At 38.7% G+C, this 17,096-nt stretch overlaps 1 protein-coding gene across 1 annotated transcript in view; it reads left to right on the forward strand.

The window, feature by feature from the left end:
- bmpr1ab (bone morphogenetic protein receptor, type IAb) overlaps positions 1-17,096 on the forward strand; it is a 36,617-nt gene that overhangs the window by 443 nt on the left and 19,078 nt on the right. The window contains exon 2 of the mRNA XM_081392316.1: positions 10,121-10,250. The gene's annotated coding sequence lies outside the window, so the exon portion shown is untranslated. The remainder of the gene's footprint in view (positions 1-10,120; positions 10,251-17,096) is intronic.

Consider the following 17,096-nt stretch of genomic DNA (forward strand, 5'->3'; position numbering starts at 1 on the left):
AACAGCCATGTTCTCATAAAGCAAACGTAAATTAAATAGCTAATTCCTGCTCCATATTTTTATTGTATTTTTGTTTGATGTTGCTTCGATAACATCTGTGTTTGTGTTTTGTTGTCAAGTCCCAACATGCATCGTGTAAAATCACGACTAAGTTACCTGCTTATTGTGCTAGCTCGGATTGCCCGTTGGCAGTTAAAAAGAGTGTGTCCTTTATTAGTGAGGTATGTTGTCTTTGCATTAACGATATCCTACATAAAGATTATTATTATTATTATTATGTCAAAGTATCCAATAACCAACCAATTTCCCCAGAACTATGGCTATATTTCTTCATAACACAAGCATAACTAAATTACTACAGCAATCAAAAACATTATATTTATTATGATTATGCATTGACAACAATAATAATTAACTATTGCTATTGTTTATTGTATTATTTATGCAAACCTTTGTGATTTAAATTTCAAAACAAATATTTTGATCTTTGTTTTAGGCTCTACATTACTTTACTGTTTTTGGGTGCTGACATAAAATTATGCCATTTATCAATAGACCTGGTCAAACCAATTATCAACAACCAGTCATTATGTCTCATTTGTTGCACTTTCCCCTTAGTTGTTTTCTTATTGTTGAGTGTTTTTAAACTAACAATTTTGTAAGACTTCTTGGAAAAATGTTTCCACAATTCAATCAACTTTCTGTGTCAAATTTTAACACCCTTAACTATGAGCTATTGGTCTATAGTATGGGATTTATGCCTCTCTTTTGCAAACTCTCTCAGGAGTTGTTTTAGAGGGACGTTTCGAATAAAGTATAAATCTTTTTTTTTTGGTCCACAGCACCTAGAGAATGAACAGACCAGTGATTAGTCCCAGGGGTAATTAAACACGGAGACAGAGATAAATCTCGTACGAGGAGAGAGGCAGTTCTTTCCATATATCTTAATTTACCGTGGTATTGCTCTTTCAGATTTGTGGAGGGAAAAAAGTGCAGAAAACTCCAGATGAAAAACAGAGAACCTTTAGAGAGGGCCTGTGCTTGCTCTTGGCTCTTCTGAGAAGCCCTCTCTTTTTTTAGTGGCAGTGTTCGGAAACACAAATAGACCTAATGCTTACAGTTTATTTTCCCTCTCTCTGTGTTGTCGTGAATACGAATAGTTGTTCAAGTAAACACAGGGCACTTTCTGCTACTTAATATCCTGAAAGTCTTGACTGTGGAGATATTGATATGAGATGTTGGCAAGTGTGAATAATGTTAATGAAGGAAGGCACACTGTTTTCTTAATGGGGTCTCCTTTTGCCTGCATTGGGCTGTATGGTGTGACAAAACAAAGTTCTTTCAACACTTTGTTGTCTGAATAAAGCTATTTATTTGCTTTTTTTGAGTTTAGCTTATGGTGTGAATCTTACTTTTGCATTTAGTTTAGTATAAATACAAACATGCCAGTAGATTACAAAACATGATTCAAATGGAAAGACATTTTATGCCAATGGTTTGTGAGAATGAACAGACATGAGACAAATCTGTCTGACACAGATGTGAATGTGAATTCCTGTGTCAAGGGCTGGGTTGACCTTATAAACATGCTATAGGTCAAGTAGTATTTAAACTATCCACTAGATAATCATACACATTAAATGTATGCAAGTACACAACAAATAAAGAGAGTTGTCTTATATCTAACACCAACATTACAAAAAAACGAACCTGTATTTTTCCTCTTGTTTACCAAAACATCCCAACATATTCTTACTTGGAAAGCGATACTGCAAAATATATTGGGACCGGGCATAAGATGTGGGCTCAAAAACAACGATGACCCCAGCAGCACCCATCCCACTTCTTGCAGCAAAATGAAACCTTCAGCATTCATCTGAATTGCTCTTGCAGCCACAGGCCAGAAAAAGGCCTGTGCTCTGCTTGCAACTAAAATAGAAGGCCTGGAGTGGGAGGGGAAGAGAGAAACAAATCTAATTTTCTCCCTAAGAGCCAGGCTTTCTTTATTTATATATCGTTACGGCTGTATTTAAATGAGAAATGGTGGCCCGCTTCCTCCATGCATGACTCGCTCTTTATTTTTCAGCCTGTGGGCCTTCGTCTGGCCATAGAAGAGCCTCTCCTTGGAAAGGGGGGAGGAGAGAGAAAGAGAAGAGGGAGGGAGAATGGAAAGGGGGGAAGAGAGAGAGTAAAAGAGTCAGGTTTCGGTCCCTGTGCGCTCTAAGCTGAATCAGACAAGAACGTTTCTTTAAGCAAAGCTGCTTTTAGTCTTACATGCTCTGATTTGCTTAAAGGGATCATTCACCCCACGAAAAGGAAAATTCTGAAATCAATCACTCACCCTCAAGATTTTAGTCCATATATTTAAAGTCAAAGGGGTCCAAAACAACATTTAACCCCCGTTGATTTCTTTTATATGAGCCAAACACAAACAAGCATTATTAAATTTGATCTTCCATAATGTCATACAGATTTTGAGTGTCATTAGGGCAAAAAAATTATCAATTATACATTTTTGGATGAACTAATCCATTTAAGACTCAGTTATATGGAGTCTATTCAGTTTTTGGTTGTGTAATTAACCTTGGCTGTTATAAGACATGGTAGTGAAAAACCAGAGGAGTGCTAGTTTCACGGCCTTGAATTGCAGAATGAAATTGAGTCTGGGGAGATTTTATCACTTTCTGCAGTAACAGTCAGCCTGTTTATTTCCCTTTTTTAGTGCATGGAAAGGTGGAGCACACGTTCCCGCTTGGTGAATCTTTTCTCACTAAATGTTATCTTCAAATCTTAATGAATGCCAAATCTGCAAATGGCCTATATGCTGTTGGCAAGTGAAGAATGATTCTTTTGAGAAGCTTTGAGAAAGGACAGAAGTTGTTTCAGGTTGAAATAACACGAAGAAATATCTTGTTTACTACTTCGAAGCGAAGCACATCTTTCATGCATGCAGGTTGAGTTTGTCATAAATACTATTTGGCGTATGACTTAAGAGAAACTGAACAGAAAACACTTGTTGTATTTGGAAACTGCAACTAAATTGCACTTTAAGCCTTTTACAGCCTCATGTTGGGGTAGAGCTCTATGTAATACCTTTTTCCATGTCGCTCTCTGTATAGAAAATGCCATGTCTTTCAGGAGCGTTTTGTTGTGACCACACAGAACAATAGAGCAGAGTTGGTTGTGGTTAGCTGAGCGTGCAAAGTACTCACACGTCCATTATTTGCTGTGCCAAGACCTCAATGTTGAGATCTACCATCTAGTTCTACTCCTTTATACCAATCCGGTAGTGACTTATAACTAAAGCCTGCCACTATGATCCCAGGGCTCAACGCTAAGGATTTTTTCAACAGGCCCGCGCCACAAAAAAGTAATAAATAAATAAAATGAAATAGGCCTGCTTATTGTTTTTGTTGTTTTTGACCCAATGTAACCTTAAGGTTATAACACCAAAACTACTAGTCTAAAGGCCCGTTCACACCAAGGACGATAACTATAAAGGTAACGATAAAGATATAATTCTAAAAATCGTTCTCCATATTAAAGAATAACAGAGTTCACACCACAACTATAACGATAAAGATATGAGGAACGATATCGTTGGGATCACTTTCAGAACGATTTTTTTCCAGCTGTCGAGCGATAAAACACTGACAGCCAATCAGAATCCACTCTAATTTAAAGGTCTCGCGCATTTAAAATGGATCTGGATCATCTGGGCGTGCGCGTGCTTAGAATAAAAAGACTGTTATCGGTCGTTGGTGTGGACGCATATATAGTTATCGTTATCTTTATAGTTATCGTGCTTGGTGTGAACGGGCCTTAACTTGTATAAATTTTAAATATTGTTAAAGACAAGTAAACCGCCAGTAATAAAATAATAACTAATAATCATATTACGAGCAATAGTATATATAAATACAACAAACAAATCAATTAAATAATGCTTTTCAGGTTTTTCAGGTAGGACCAGTTGTTTTGGATCCGAATGCACGGATCCAGTATACTAATACACATTTTCTTTCTCATATGTTTATGTTCACTTAAGCCATAACATACTGTGTTTACTCGGATACTTGCCAATATGGGCATTTTGATAGAATTTTTTTGTGTATATGTCCTTTCAAGTGCAAGAAGATGTGAAAGAAAACTCAATTTAGTATAGGCTTGGGCTGGAACAAAATTTTTTTTTTTTGCCGATTAATCTATCGATTTTTTGGGGGGGATTAAACAATTTTTTAGGGTTAATCTATTGTTTATTTTCTAAATAGTCTATTAATACTTTGGTTAATTTACCAATAAATAATAACCTTTAGCCTAGTAATCTATGTATGAACTTTTACCTAATGATATAATTTATCACAAAAGATAAGGTGTATGCAGTGTAGGCCTAATTAGGAAATCTTTTTACCGTGGCTGCGTTCACAGTCATTTTTTGGGATTTACAACAGAAATTTGTGTGAATCCTGAAATTTGATGTTCATGCAGGAGATTAAAGTATAGGCTTGAATATGTTCATTCGGCTGTATGATCAAACAGTGTGAGTTCATCCATTAGATATGTTAAATAACCAACAACAACGTTAAATGCTTTGTAACCGGTTGCAGAGAGTACATTTGAGCGGTGTCTCACTCTCACAGCCTCGCACCTACGGCAGCTCGTAAAAAGGAGAATGCTGTATGAACCCAGTCGTATTAAGCGCAAATTATGGGACTGACAACATTATATTGTTGTTTAAAACTTCACTGCATTATTTGGATTTAATTTGGATAAGTATTTCTTTTTTGAATACTGTTTTGATTGTTTGAGTATTGGATCTTTTCCCTCTGCTTTACATGGGTAGTTATATTTGACATTTTATTATGGAAAGAACTTCCCAAACCATGCCGTCTGCATTTTTTCAGCGCATTATGTCAGGTCTGAGATGTGTTTGGCATCTGCACAGAACCACACAACTATAAAGAGGGGCATTTCCAGAGTCTGACTCTCAGTCTGAACTTTGCATGTGCTCAGAGCACTGCTGAACCTGAACAAAACCCTCAATAAAAAAACATTCATTAGCACTGAGCCCTCCAGCAAGACACGTCCAGCCATCACAGTCAAAGAAAACGGTTTAATTTCTGCATACAAGTTAAATGCAAAGAACCCCAGGGTTTGGCTAGGGGTCAGTGTGAGAGAGTTTGTTTTTTGTGATGTGTGAATTGTTGTTCAATACTAATGTTTTGAATATCACGTGTCAGTCTTCAAAGAATTAGATAGAATGAGTTATATTGACTTTTATATGAATTTGTTTCATATATTACGCTGTAAAAAGTGAACAATTGGATCAACTTAAAAAAATTACTTCAATTGGTAACACCTAAAGAAATTAAGTTTTCTCAACTTAAATTATCAAATTTTTCATGATAAAACATGATAAATTAAGTTGAGAAAACTTAATTTCTTTAGGTGTTACCAATTGAAGTAATTTTTTTAAGTTGATCCAACTATTCACTTTTTACAGTGTAGGTATGGGCACGAACACTGGTGTATTCGAACATGACAGTGACAATCAATCATGAAAAAGATGATCGCCGTGACTTATCTTTTTCTGATTGATGACTGTGGCATTTTAGGTGGTACCTGAGATATCTGATTGTTTAGCGTTAGACAGCATGCTGTCCAGAACAGAGAACTAGAGCTTAGATTCTCTGCCCGAGCCCGAGCCCGGACTCGACCCGACCCGACCCGCGGGCCGGGTCGGGCCGATATTTCCCGCCACTGTATTCGGGCCGGGTCGGGTCGGGCCCTTGATAGGCTAAAGCACGTTACGTGTCATGCGCAGCGTCTCGTCCACTCTCACTCGCAGTCTCGCACGCGTGACGCATCACACCTGCTGTGCGTGCTGTAGGCTACTATTCTGCTGCTTAAGTGCAACATGGAGCTTGAAGAAGCAAAGAAAAAAATTTAAACAGAAGAAATAACTTTGAGCAAGTTTGGAGGAAAATCGGAGGTATGGAAACATTTTAAACTAGTCGTGCGGAGTGACAATATGTGTTGGCTTTGTCTCGTGCATTAAATGCGGCACGCTGCTCGCCTATGACAGCAAAAAAAACGGGGACTTCGACGATGAACAGACACATGAAGCAGTCTTGCCATGGCAGAAATTATGATAGTAGTCAGCCTCAGGCCTCAATGTCCTCTTTTGTTACTTTTCCGATCCATTCAATTATTTCTGAATAAACAATGTTTACATGCTTCTTCCTTGTCGCATTATTCATACGATAATTAATAAATGCACGCACATGAACTTGATAAATGTTACAGATATGTTTACTATGCACAAACAAATGCCTTTCCTTTACATGTGCAAAATTCAGAATTAAATGAATGTGCTGCAATTTGTACAAAAAGAGTGTCTGTAGTAACCTACGTGTTTTAGCTATTAAATAAGCACATTTAGTTTCAAGTTTGTTAAGTTTCATTTTGAAGAAAGCTTTTCTTTAAAGTGAATTTCGTTTTGTATAAATTGTATCTTAATTTTAATACATTCCAATTGCCTGGATTTAATACATAAAAAGCAATAGGCCTATAGCAGACAATATAATCATGACATGCAATCGCCGGCGCGTCGCGGTCACTTAGCCTACAGTACACCATTTGAAACTCGTAACACACGCTGTCACCGAATTTACAAATCTTGCTTGTTGCTCACACACATATTATGTTGAAATAACAATATGTTGTAGTAACATTATTAATCTTTAAGAATATTTGATTGAATGCTGAATGTTTGTTCAATTTAATAAAATTAAAACTTTAATTGTGATAATTAAAATAACTGAATATTTAATATTGAGTGGGCAATTTTTGCTCATTTATTAATAGTATTTATATAATATATATAACTGCGCAGCTCCCCCTGTAGCTTAAATGATCTAGCACAGCAGCACCTGCGTTAAAAAATATTCTGGCGCCGCCCCTGGTTATAACGGCCCACATATGGTCGGGTTTAAATCGGGCTCGGGCTCATAATTACAGTGAATGTGTCGGGCCGGGCCGGGCTCGGACACAACGTGCTCGGGCTCGGGTAGGGTCGGGCTTGATTTGTTGGGCCCGATCTAAGCTCTACAGAGAACTAAAGTGAAACCATGACTTTGAAAGCATGAAGTGATGCCTTGAATCACTTTGGTAATAAAAATAGAGTAAAGTGCAAGATGTGCTGCAGCAATCTGCCATCTAAATAACTTTAGAATGAGAACATTATTGTTAAAGAATGTTGTAAATTCGTTGTTTAATTTAGTTGCATGTCGTGTTTCAGCATTGTTGTTACAGGAAGAGCGCATGCAAAACGGGAGTTATACATTCAGACAAGCACGCCAAGATGTAAGTTGTAATATTACTTTTGTTTTACATTGCAGATTCAAGGAGATAAGGCTAGCTGAAGGTCTTATACAGCATCATGAGCTAAAGCCTATATATTGTGTTATCTGCTTAAGAGCCATAACCTAAATGAATGGAGAATGGCTGGTTGTAATTGAATGACTTCCTCCATAATAGGTCTCTGCTTTGTAGAGGAAATGAGTAAGAGTTCCTAAATGGTGAATATGAACAGATGTGTTACATGGTGGTCATCATCACTCAACTATTGTGAGCCCAGGGTTAATTATTGCCTTTCTTCTTTATACTTTGCCAGTCACACATCTTAATGGACTGTTTTAGTGTTTCAGCACAAAAGGAAACATCCGGTGGTTGTTTGACTGATCACATAGTTTGCATTAGTTCACATAGTTCGTATTTAGGCTTGGTATGATTATCAGGCTATTTTCAAAAATATTTTTTGGCTTTTTGCTCATTGGTGGTTTTAAATTGTGCTTGAAGCCTGTGGCTTTGACAGTAAACAAGTTTGCTGTCATCTCACAAAACTAAAGGTCCTGACAGAAAAGCTTAGCTGTTGCCATCCCACAAAACTGAATCGTGACTGAATGCTCTTGTAAAAAACACAAACATTAAGGAATATCATAACCACAGTGCAAAAAGAATGAGTGGGTGCTTTGCAGGCACAGTTGAGTCCTCCCTCAAGGCATCTGTGTTCCCATCCACAGTGCCTCAGTGAACCACGCTAACCTTCTCATTTCATGGGCTTTAATTTCAATTAGCTATGGCTGATCGTTCGCTTTGATCGTATTAGTCTCCCCTCAGAGCCCCAATTGCTTTTTATACACCCTCGTGCTTTCCTGTTGGTTTTACTAATCCCTCTGGAATTAACAGCAGTGATGGAATCTTCATGTTTGATTTCCACTTCCCACAGCTGTCGCTTATCTTTCAGCATTGCAACAAAATAGTGTCGCATGTTTCTGGTCAAGAGTGTGGAGATGTGCATACGCAAGCCGCTCTGATTATAAACTGCACACTTCTTTCCTAATCTGAAGCTTGATTCTGTTGTTTTTGATGAGGCATATTTCAAAGATTATCCTTAATGCTTCAGATTTGGGAAGAAGTCAACATTCCAGGACTTGGGAAATAAGTTGTAATCCTCTTTCTCAGTGAGGGCAATGGGGTCAAATCCTCCTGGCACCTGTGTGGATATGAATGTCTCAGGCTTGGTGACACTCTGTCTAAGAAGCATTTCTGCCCTGCGTTTGGCGCTAATCCACACACGTCTTAGTTCAGTTTAATCCTGTGATCTCCTTTGTGACATTTTCAGTGTTATTTAGTGACTTGCCGTGTTGATTTTTGACATGAACTTTCTTGACATCAAACAATTCCCCCTCTCAATTTCTCTCATTATCATTTAAGCTTCTATTTTTGGTGCATGGTTCAAAAGTCATATGGTTAGTTTAAAGCACCCATATCATACCTTGTTATACTGTATCAAACCTCACTTGCATATGTACTTTTAGTTTTCAAACTTAAGTCTAAACATGGAAGTATAAATATGAAACTAGTCTTAGGCTCCACAAGTGGTTTTTAGTGAGCAGTGTGGCATTTTATTTTATACTTTTTAGTAGCAGTTTAAAGGTAATTTTCAACATTTAGGGGGCTTTCACACTGGGCATGCTTACTGAAGTCCGAATCTAAACACGATAGTTCCCAGTTTCCGTCGAAGCGTTGGTCTGGTTTCACACTCAACTTGATTCTATTGAACCCAGGTGCATTTGCATTCATCTTATGTCACAAACGTGCACGGTGCATGATAGAAAATAGGACACGGGTCAATATATATATATTTTTTTTATTAATTTGGTGCTATTATGTTCAGCAGAGTTTGCACTCGATTGCACTCACGCTCTTTTGCGCTCGTATCCAAGGTAAATCATCACCACTGTCATCCCTTACATGTGTTTTGTTGAACTAACGACGTCATCATTAGCTAAAATGCATGCGCAGGTTACTTTACTTTCTGAACAAGTGCGCACTGAACAAGTCCGATTTGCTTTCACATTCGCACCACAGTTCGAGTGCAACCGAACTCAGACCACCTCCTACAGGTAGTCTTGGATTCGGTGCCCCAGTGCGCTCTCAGGTCCACTTGACAGCTTTTAATTACCGATTTTTTTATGTGAACCGTGCCCCATTTCGAACTAAACTGCCATTGTGAAAGCACCCCCCAAGAACAATTCATCCATGTGTTTCTTGACCTCCTAATGTTTAATGCCCCCCCTCTACAATTGTCTGTAAGCTCGTGTTCATTTTTGAGTGCAGTGGCCATATCTCAAAATCCAATCAACAACTGATGCAAAATCAAGTAATTCTGAAAATGCAAAAATGATCTCTTGCTAAGTTGTGATTTGGCAGTTGTTCAACTGTGACACACTTAAAGTGTCTTAAAGCAACTCATGAGAAAACAGTCAAGACTATTCTATAAAATTGGAATGATATAATGAACACTTTATATGAGATCTTTTTTTTTGTTGTTGTTGTTGCTAAATGTTACAAAATTGAATGAAGGTTAACCAGATTGGATTATTATTAATTTTGCAGAGACACAATTATTTGACCAAGTGTAAATGGAACTGGTTTAAGCTATCAGATAGCTATCAGATCAGTAAAAATGCATGAAGTGACCAGCTGTCAACAGGCCATTAGTTTTTCACCAGATTGTATAATCATCCTTTTTTTGCTCTCCATGTCTCTTTAGGTACTACAAAGGTTTTTCACGGGAGTTTGTGGCTTTACCTTGAAATACAGCTCCAGACAGTAGCCTCTTAATACTGACACTCATGAGTACCCCGGATCATGATGTACTGCCACACTTGCTACCCTGTGAGGTAAGAACCTGCTGCTTTTTGTTGCAGACTAGTGTATGATGCTCTCCTTTAATTTGATTGAATTTATTCCTTTTCCCTTTGGTCTATGTGTTTTTATACTTTTTCTCTTTTGTAAATCGTGGTCTGTCGTATATCACAGAAGCCTTTGTGAAATTAAACTGCCGGTAAATGGTTGGAGCGCTCGGCTCTGTTACCAGAGTGTCACCTCTTTTTCAAAGACTCACTCTAGAGCCAACTACATTAGTAAATGCTGCAGTTTTTATTTATTTCCTCCAACTTTGGCTGTATTTTCGTAGGGAGAGAAGGAGCGTACAACAACCTTGATTACCGAAGCCAAGAGATTAACCCTTAACCCTGTCCCTGAGACAGACCTACACAATCAGCGGGTTTCCTGTCTCATAATTATTGGCGCTTGATTGGTCTGTCAGAGACCAGATCCCCCTGCAGCCCACCTTCACCGTTCCCCCCGCATTAATGACCCACGACATATGATAACCGTGTTTACATGCAGAGCTCCATACCGCCACATCGACTGGATCACTGTTGGGATTTTCTCAGGTACTTATGGGCTTTACTTTTGATTAGAATGTAGTGCGAGTTTAGATGTCGCTCTGAGGCATGGGTCAATCAGTCTGTGATGTAGTGAGTTGTATGGACCTGGGATGTTTACATGGGGCTGCTGGGATGGATGGCTGGAGGGAGGGGCTGTTCCACTCAATTGCAGCCACATGTTTGCAAAGGATGTGGAGCTGAACGAGGCCGTGTGATCTGCCAGACTTTAAACAGGGCCTTCGCCTGTGGGCAGCTCTAAAGTTTTCCAGCGTGTTTCTCCAGCCTCTTCGTTACTGTGGTTTCTGGGCAAACACACTGCCCTGTTGCCGTACAATTTTGAATTCATAAACTGCACTCACACTGCCTGAGATTCCCATACAATTGCTCAGACAAATACGTTCTTGTTCTGACTTACACTAATACACAGACCACACACATATAACTAAGTTACATTGAGATGGGGCATGGACTATTTCATATGCAGTTGAACATTTGCAGAAAGCAGAAGCAGGAAAACTTTCAAACATGCACATGAAGCATAATGGAAAATGACATTGTCAACTAACTCTGGTTTTTGTTTGTAATACTTTTACCACCTGTTTTATGTGGTCTGTCTGTGTGTTTTGACCTGTTTATATATGTATCTGTAAAAATAAATTGTGTTAAATTTACGGTAGAAAGAAAACTGGCAGCTATGGTTGCCAGAAATTTACAGTGAAAAATATATACAGGATGCATGTATATTTAACTCATCAAGGGATAATGTGTTAATATACCTACTTTAATTACCAAAATCTGCCTTTTTACCTTTAGAATGTACAGATAACCACCATAATAATAATACATGTGGCACAATAGAAAACTACATGATGAATCAGTTCATCGCTAGCAGCCTGTCCATAACACACATGGTCAATTGTATAGACGGTGCACAGGGTCATACATGCAAGTGCAACTTCACAAAAAATAAACAGACGGGCATGAATTCAGTTAGACTAAATGGTTTACATTTTAAAAAGACAAATTATTGTTTTATTCCGACTAAAATCGAACTTTTTAAAGCGAATGTAAACAAACTGATTGTTGGATCTGGGATCAAAGTGTCCAGATGTCACTCTTTAACTGGAACAAAGGCTTTTACTGCTCTTCCTGCTGCTGTAATTAGGTAAACTCAATATGAAGTTGTAAAATGACAGACATTTAGTAGTTTAACAGATTGGCCTATTTATGTTGCAGAGTTTTGGAAAATATAGGAGAAGTTCATTGGATCAAAGGCTTAGTTTGTTTATCCAAAATGGAAATTCTGTCATCATTTACTCATCCTCATTTCGTTCCAAACCTTTATGACTTACTTTCCTCTGTGGACACAAAAGAATATCCTGAAGATTCTATGCAATGAAAGTCAGTGTTATTGTTGTTATTTTGGACCCCATTGACTTTCATTGTATGACCAAAAACTGCTGAAACTTCTTTTGTCATAGACTAAAGTAAGCCATACAGGTTTGAAATGACATGAGGTGAGTAAATTGAGGTGAGAAAAAAAAAAGAGAAGTTTCGTTTGTGGTTGGACTATCACTTTAAAAGCATGGAGTTTTCTTAAAAATGTGCTTGCTTTAATTCGGATACTCTGGACTTGTTGTGTAAATGAACCATCCCAGAAGCCTCAAGCTGACGTTTTATACCAAACTCCCTCTATGGGGCAGGAAGATCTCAGACAGGAAGAAAGCTTGCCACAGATGATAAAACCTCTTTATCATCCCACGGCCATGACATTTGTGAGAAGGTAATGGAAAATACAGCACCTCTTTCCTTTCTGTGTCATGCCCCAATGCCTTTTGAGAAAAAACAACTCAAACCTTGGTGCTTGAAAACAACCATCACCCCACAGAGATAAGAAAAAAAGATCTTCAGCAGTGCCATCGTATGTCTCTCCAATCTATGTGGATAAGAAAGAAAAAAATAGCATCCTTTTAAACACCTTGTGGCAGACATCTTGATTTGTAAGCTCATGCAGGAACAGACATTCTGGCAGCACGAGCTCTGCAGAGTGTGAAAACGATCTGTTTGATACAGAGGAACCTCCTGCCGCAGCCATTAAGTGTCCTGCCTAGAGAATTGGAGACATCGGAGACCCCTGCATGAAGTGCACTTTTATGCTTTGCTCATCAGGGCAACGTCCTTCAGCTCAAAACAATTTGCACTTAGTGTTTTTGGGGAAGGGGGCAATGTCACATTCAGTTGCCTGCTGGATGACATGTGTTTCTATACACAGTGGGACTAGCCACTTAGTAAAATGGATTTTGTTCTCCGTGTCCAAAAGGAATTGGCTTGCACAGGTCCACACTGTGGTCTGTGATCTGTCAGACAGGATTTCACACTCATAAGACGTGTAGATTAGGGAACTCAGGTGACCATCCCGGGGTAGAGAACACAACTTTCTGAATCAAAAATCGTCCTAAGTCCTAAGAGAAGTACACATGCTTGTGGCTCCTGCAGTTTCTTTGATCCCCACAAGTCTTTTCAGTTTGGAAGTATTCAGTGTTTTTATTTGTAAAAGCTTGGGTCAGTGAGATTTGTTTTCTCCATTTCTTATCAATTTTGAAAAAAGTTCAACAATGATGCTGCTTTATTTTTATTTTTATTAATGGAAAGTTCAAAAGAACAGCATTTTATAGGATACATTTTATATATAATCTGTATCTATGTCTTTATTGTCACTTTTGAATAATTGAATGCGTTCATTCATGCTAAATAAAAGTATTAATTCTCGTACAAAATCTTACTGACCCCATATTTTGTATGGGAGTGTAACAATGTAATGCAGGACATTATGTTGTTCAATTCTGTCTACTTTCCAGCAGAGCTGATCTGTGATTGTTGAACTGAGCATGGGCATTCTGGTGTGTTGTCCAGAACTGGACCACCCTACCATATGTCTCAGTGACGTGAAGCCCTCTGTGGAGAGCTAGGCTACATTGGTCGTGGAATGTGCTGGAGCGTGTGCATCTGCTTAAACAAAGCCTTATTTTCAGCTCAATGTTGTAATTACAGACTAGAATGAATCTAGCCGTCTTGTGAACCCACAGCAGCCTCTGCGCAAGTTTCCCAGGATCTGCCCAGGGCTTGTAAGTCCAAACAGAGAGTGTTTACAGCAGTAAATCTGAGCCACCATTAACACAACTTCTCTCAGACATGTTTACTTACTTTTAGAAAAGTGTGTCTTCCATGTGAGGAAATCTTATGTTTGTAAAATTACATTGTGTTGGAATGAGATGCTAGCATTAGCAGCATTCCCACTGGTGTTGAAGTGAGACTAGAGAAATAGGTCTCTCTGGAAGCGGTCAGTCTCAGCGCAGCTTGTAGTCTAGTACTCGTCTAGACATATGGATCGATGGGAGTTGGACTTACTCTCTTTTTCCTATGAAGAGGAAAAGAGGATTGTAATTTTGTTACATTTGTGTACTGAAAAAGAAAACCCATCAAATAATTTTTTTCCTATTTTAATAAGTTGTATCGGTGTTATTTGTGTATATTAAAACTAAGTTAAAGTATTTTTCTGTTAGAATTATATATATTTTAATATGTATTTATGATGATTTTGCTGTTACAATAAAATGTAAAAAAAATAAAAATAAATTGCTAACAATATAGAATGAGTAAGTGTTTGCAAACTGTAGACTGGTATTGTGTGTCAGCCAACATGAATAGGTATGTAGTTCTGTTTCATCTAGACACTCAGTAGTAAAAACCAACTACCAACTCCACGTGGGTGATTGGTAGAGCAACATGACCTCAATAGACTACGCACACCATCATCAGTGTGTTCTTGAACCCACGACTGTCTGGATAGAGCCCTGCGTCTGAGGCCACAAACCTCCGCCCTCGTTTCCATCCTTTCAACTTTCTGCACTTTCCACTCGATTTCTCTTTTGTAGATGTACCCACAAAAAGGATCATTTTTACCCACCTGCACTTTTTTGGGGTATCAAGGCAGATACAGTAAGTTGTACCCAATAACCCCCTTTTATATTTCCATTAGAGTGTTGTGTCTCTCTTGAGGGTTGTTCAACATCCAGTAAGCCGCAGATACAAACCAAAGACTGGCTGTAGGTGTGGAGAGAAACTGAAGGCAGGCTGTGAGAGGGCTGTGCTGGTAGCAGAGCGTGACTGAGCTATTGGAAGAGGACTACAGGGAATGATAGATAGAGGAGGGCAGAGAGGGGGAGGAGGACAGGAGAGAAGAAGTGCAGCAGGAGGTTTGTAAGGGGAGTGCTCTGCAGGAACGTTTCAGTATTCTTATGGTAATCCAGCCTTGGATGAGCCTCAGAAGCAGCCAAGCAAACAATGAGAGTGGAGCCAGGAAGTCTGCTCTCCCTGCTGGCCGGCGTGACTTGAGAGGCAAGAGCTGCCTGTAAGGAGGGGCCCCCAGGAGGGGCCAGGGAAACGCATGCCAGCACACATATCCACATACCACATTTACTCAATCTACAAGTTAGAGAGCATGGTTGGCGTTGGTGAAAAGCATGTTTGTGTTGTTGTTTGCGTGTGCTGTGATGAGAGGGTTTTTCTGAAGACTGTATATGGATGCATTTCAGTACTGTTATCATCACTAGTACAGTTTTGGTTATGTAGTTTTGCCATTGCTTTTAAGAGATTATCATTACATATGCTTTATAAATCAGTACCATATTGGTTATCCATTGATATTAGAGGGTTTTTTTCACTATAGGTCGATATTGGTTACTGAATTGTGTATACTCATTTAACCTGTTTTTTCAATTTAGATTACTTTTACTATCATCGAATGCTCGTTTAATAATGTTTAAAAAGTTATAATATAAATATAATATATAAAGTTAATTTTTTAAAAAAATATTAAGGGAATTGTCCATGTTCGGAGTTTTGTTCTTTTTCTGTTCTTTTGCTCTGTGGTTTTTGTTTTCATGTAAGGCTCTGGTTTTGAATGCATTTCTTCAGTGTGCACCGATCAAGACCACAGACTTAACAGGATCTCGGGTGATCCCTTTAGTTGTTCATCTCACCTGCCTTTCCAAAACCTGTCTGAAAGGGGATGTTTGGCGTCTTGTGGTTATCCATTTATCCTATGAAATGGACTTAGCTGGAAAAACAAAGATATTCAAAGGCCCTGTCAAAGCAGCATTATCTTTAGGGAAACGAGTGACACAGCTCACTCTGTTCTTCCTCAGATTTCTGTCTCCACAGTGACTTCCCTTTCAAGCATCATATGATTGACGACTGTGGGAATGCCTTCCCAGAAACCACACGCCATGCCTCAGTGATTTGCTATAAGGTGTGGTCATTCTATATGGTGGCTACAGTTGCTTTACCTTTACCCCCATCTCTCTGGTCTTTCATCCATTCAAAGGAAATTAATGAGGAGCTTTCCTCTGAAAGAATGCTCAGTGAGACTATAAATTATGCAATTTGGCTGCACAACTCCATGGCATCTTTGCCTTCTGATTTAATAGTGGTCCATCTGCTGCAGGGATTTGCTTTGTGCCAGTTTTCAAACTCTGTTATTGTACTACCACATTTGTAGTAATTCTAGTAGTTCTTAACTAGAGCAAATTGATTTTCCAAACCATGCCTTTATGTGATTTGGATTGGAAATCATTTCAATCATTTCTGAAACATGAGATTTTTTTTTTATGAGCTATTAATTTTTTTTTCTTCTTTTTTTCTTTATGCTATATTATTTGTGTGCTGTGACTGTGATGGGAATGATCTTGCTGACAAATGTAAGTGTCAGGGGCCTCAAGATAGGATTGTTCTTTCTCCTTAAGCACACTTCCTGTCCTCAGGCCCTGAAGCTTTCCGCACTGACTAGTCCTGGCATTCTTTTACTAGTCTTTGGCCTTTATCTCTCCTATGGTGAAACTACAAAGGGATTCTGGTTGTTTACAGACTTTAGAGGTACACTATGTAACATTTTGGCCCTCTAGCCAAATGCATGCATTTTGCGGAAGAACATTGTTTTGGTTGTGCTTCGGCTCTGCATGACTGTGCGGATGAATATGGTTATCCTACTGCTCATAAAACATTCACTACTGAGCTTAAGATATAAACAGTTTAGATGGAAAGGATCTTTAGCTGACTAGCTGAAGACGTTATAGTAGCAACGCCCATTAACAAACACTAATTCCTTGAAAATAAATCCCAGCACATCGACATCCTTCACACTCGCGTGTTAGCGTAAAGCTCAACTTCCGTAGGAATGGATTGAAAATGCTTGCTCTGCTCCGCACCAGTAGACACACCGTGAGAGGCCTTCAG

The sequence above is a fragment of the Scardinius erythrophthalmus genome (assembly GCF_964197995.2).
Source record: "Scardinius erythrophthalmus genome assembly, chromosome: 18".
Classification (NCBI taxonomy): Eukaryota; Metazoa; Chordata; class Actinopteri; order Cypriniformes; family Leuciscidae; genus Scardinius; species Scardinius erythrophthalmus.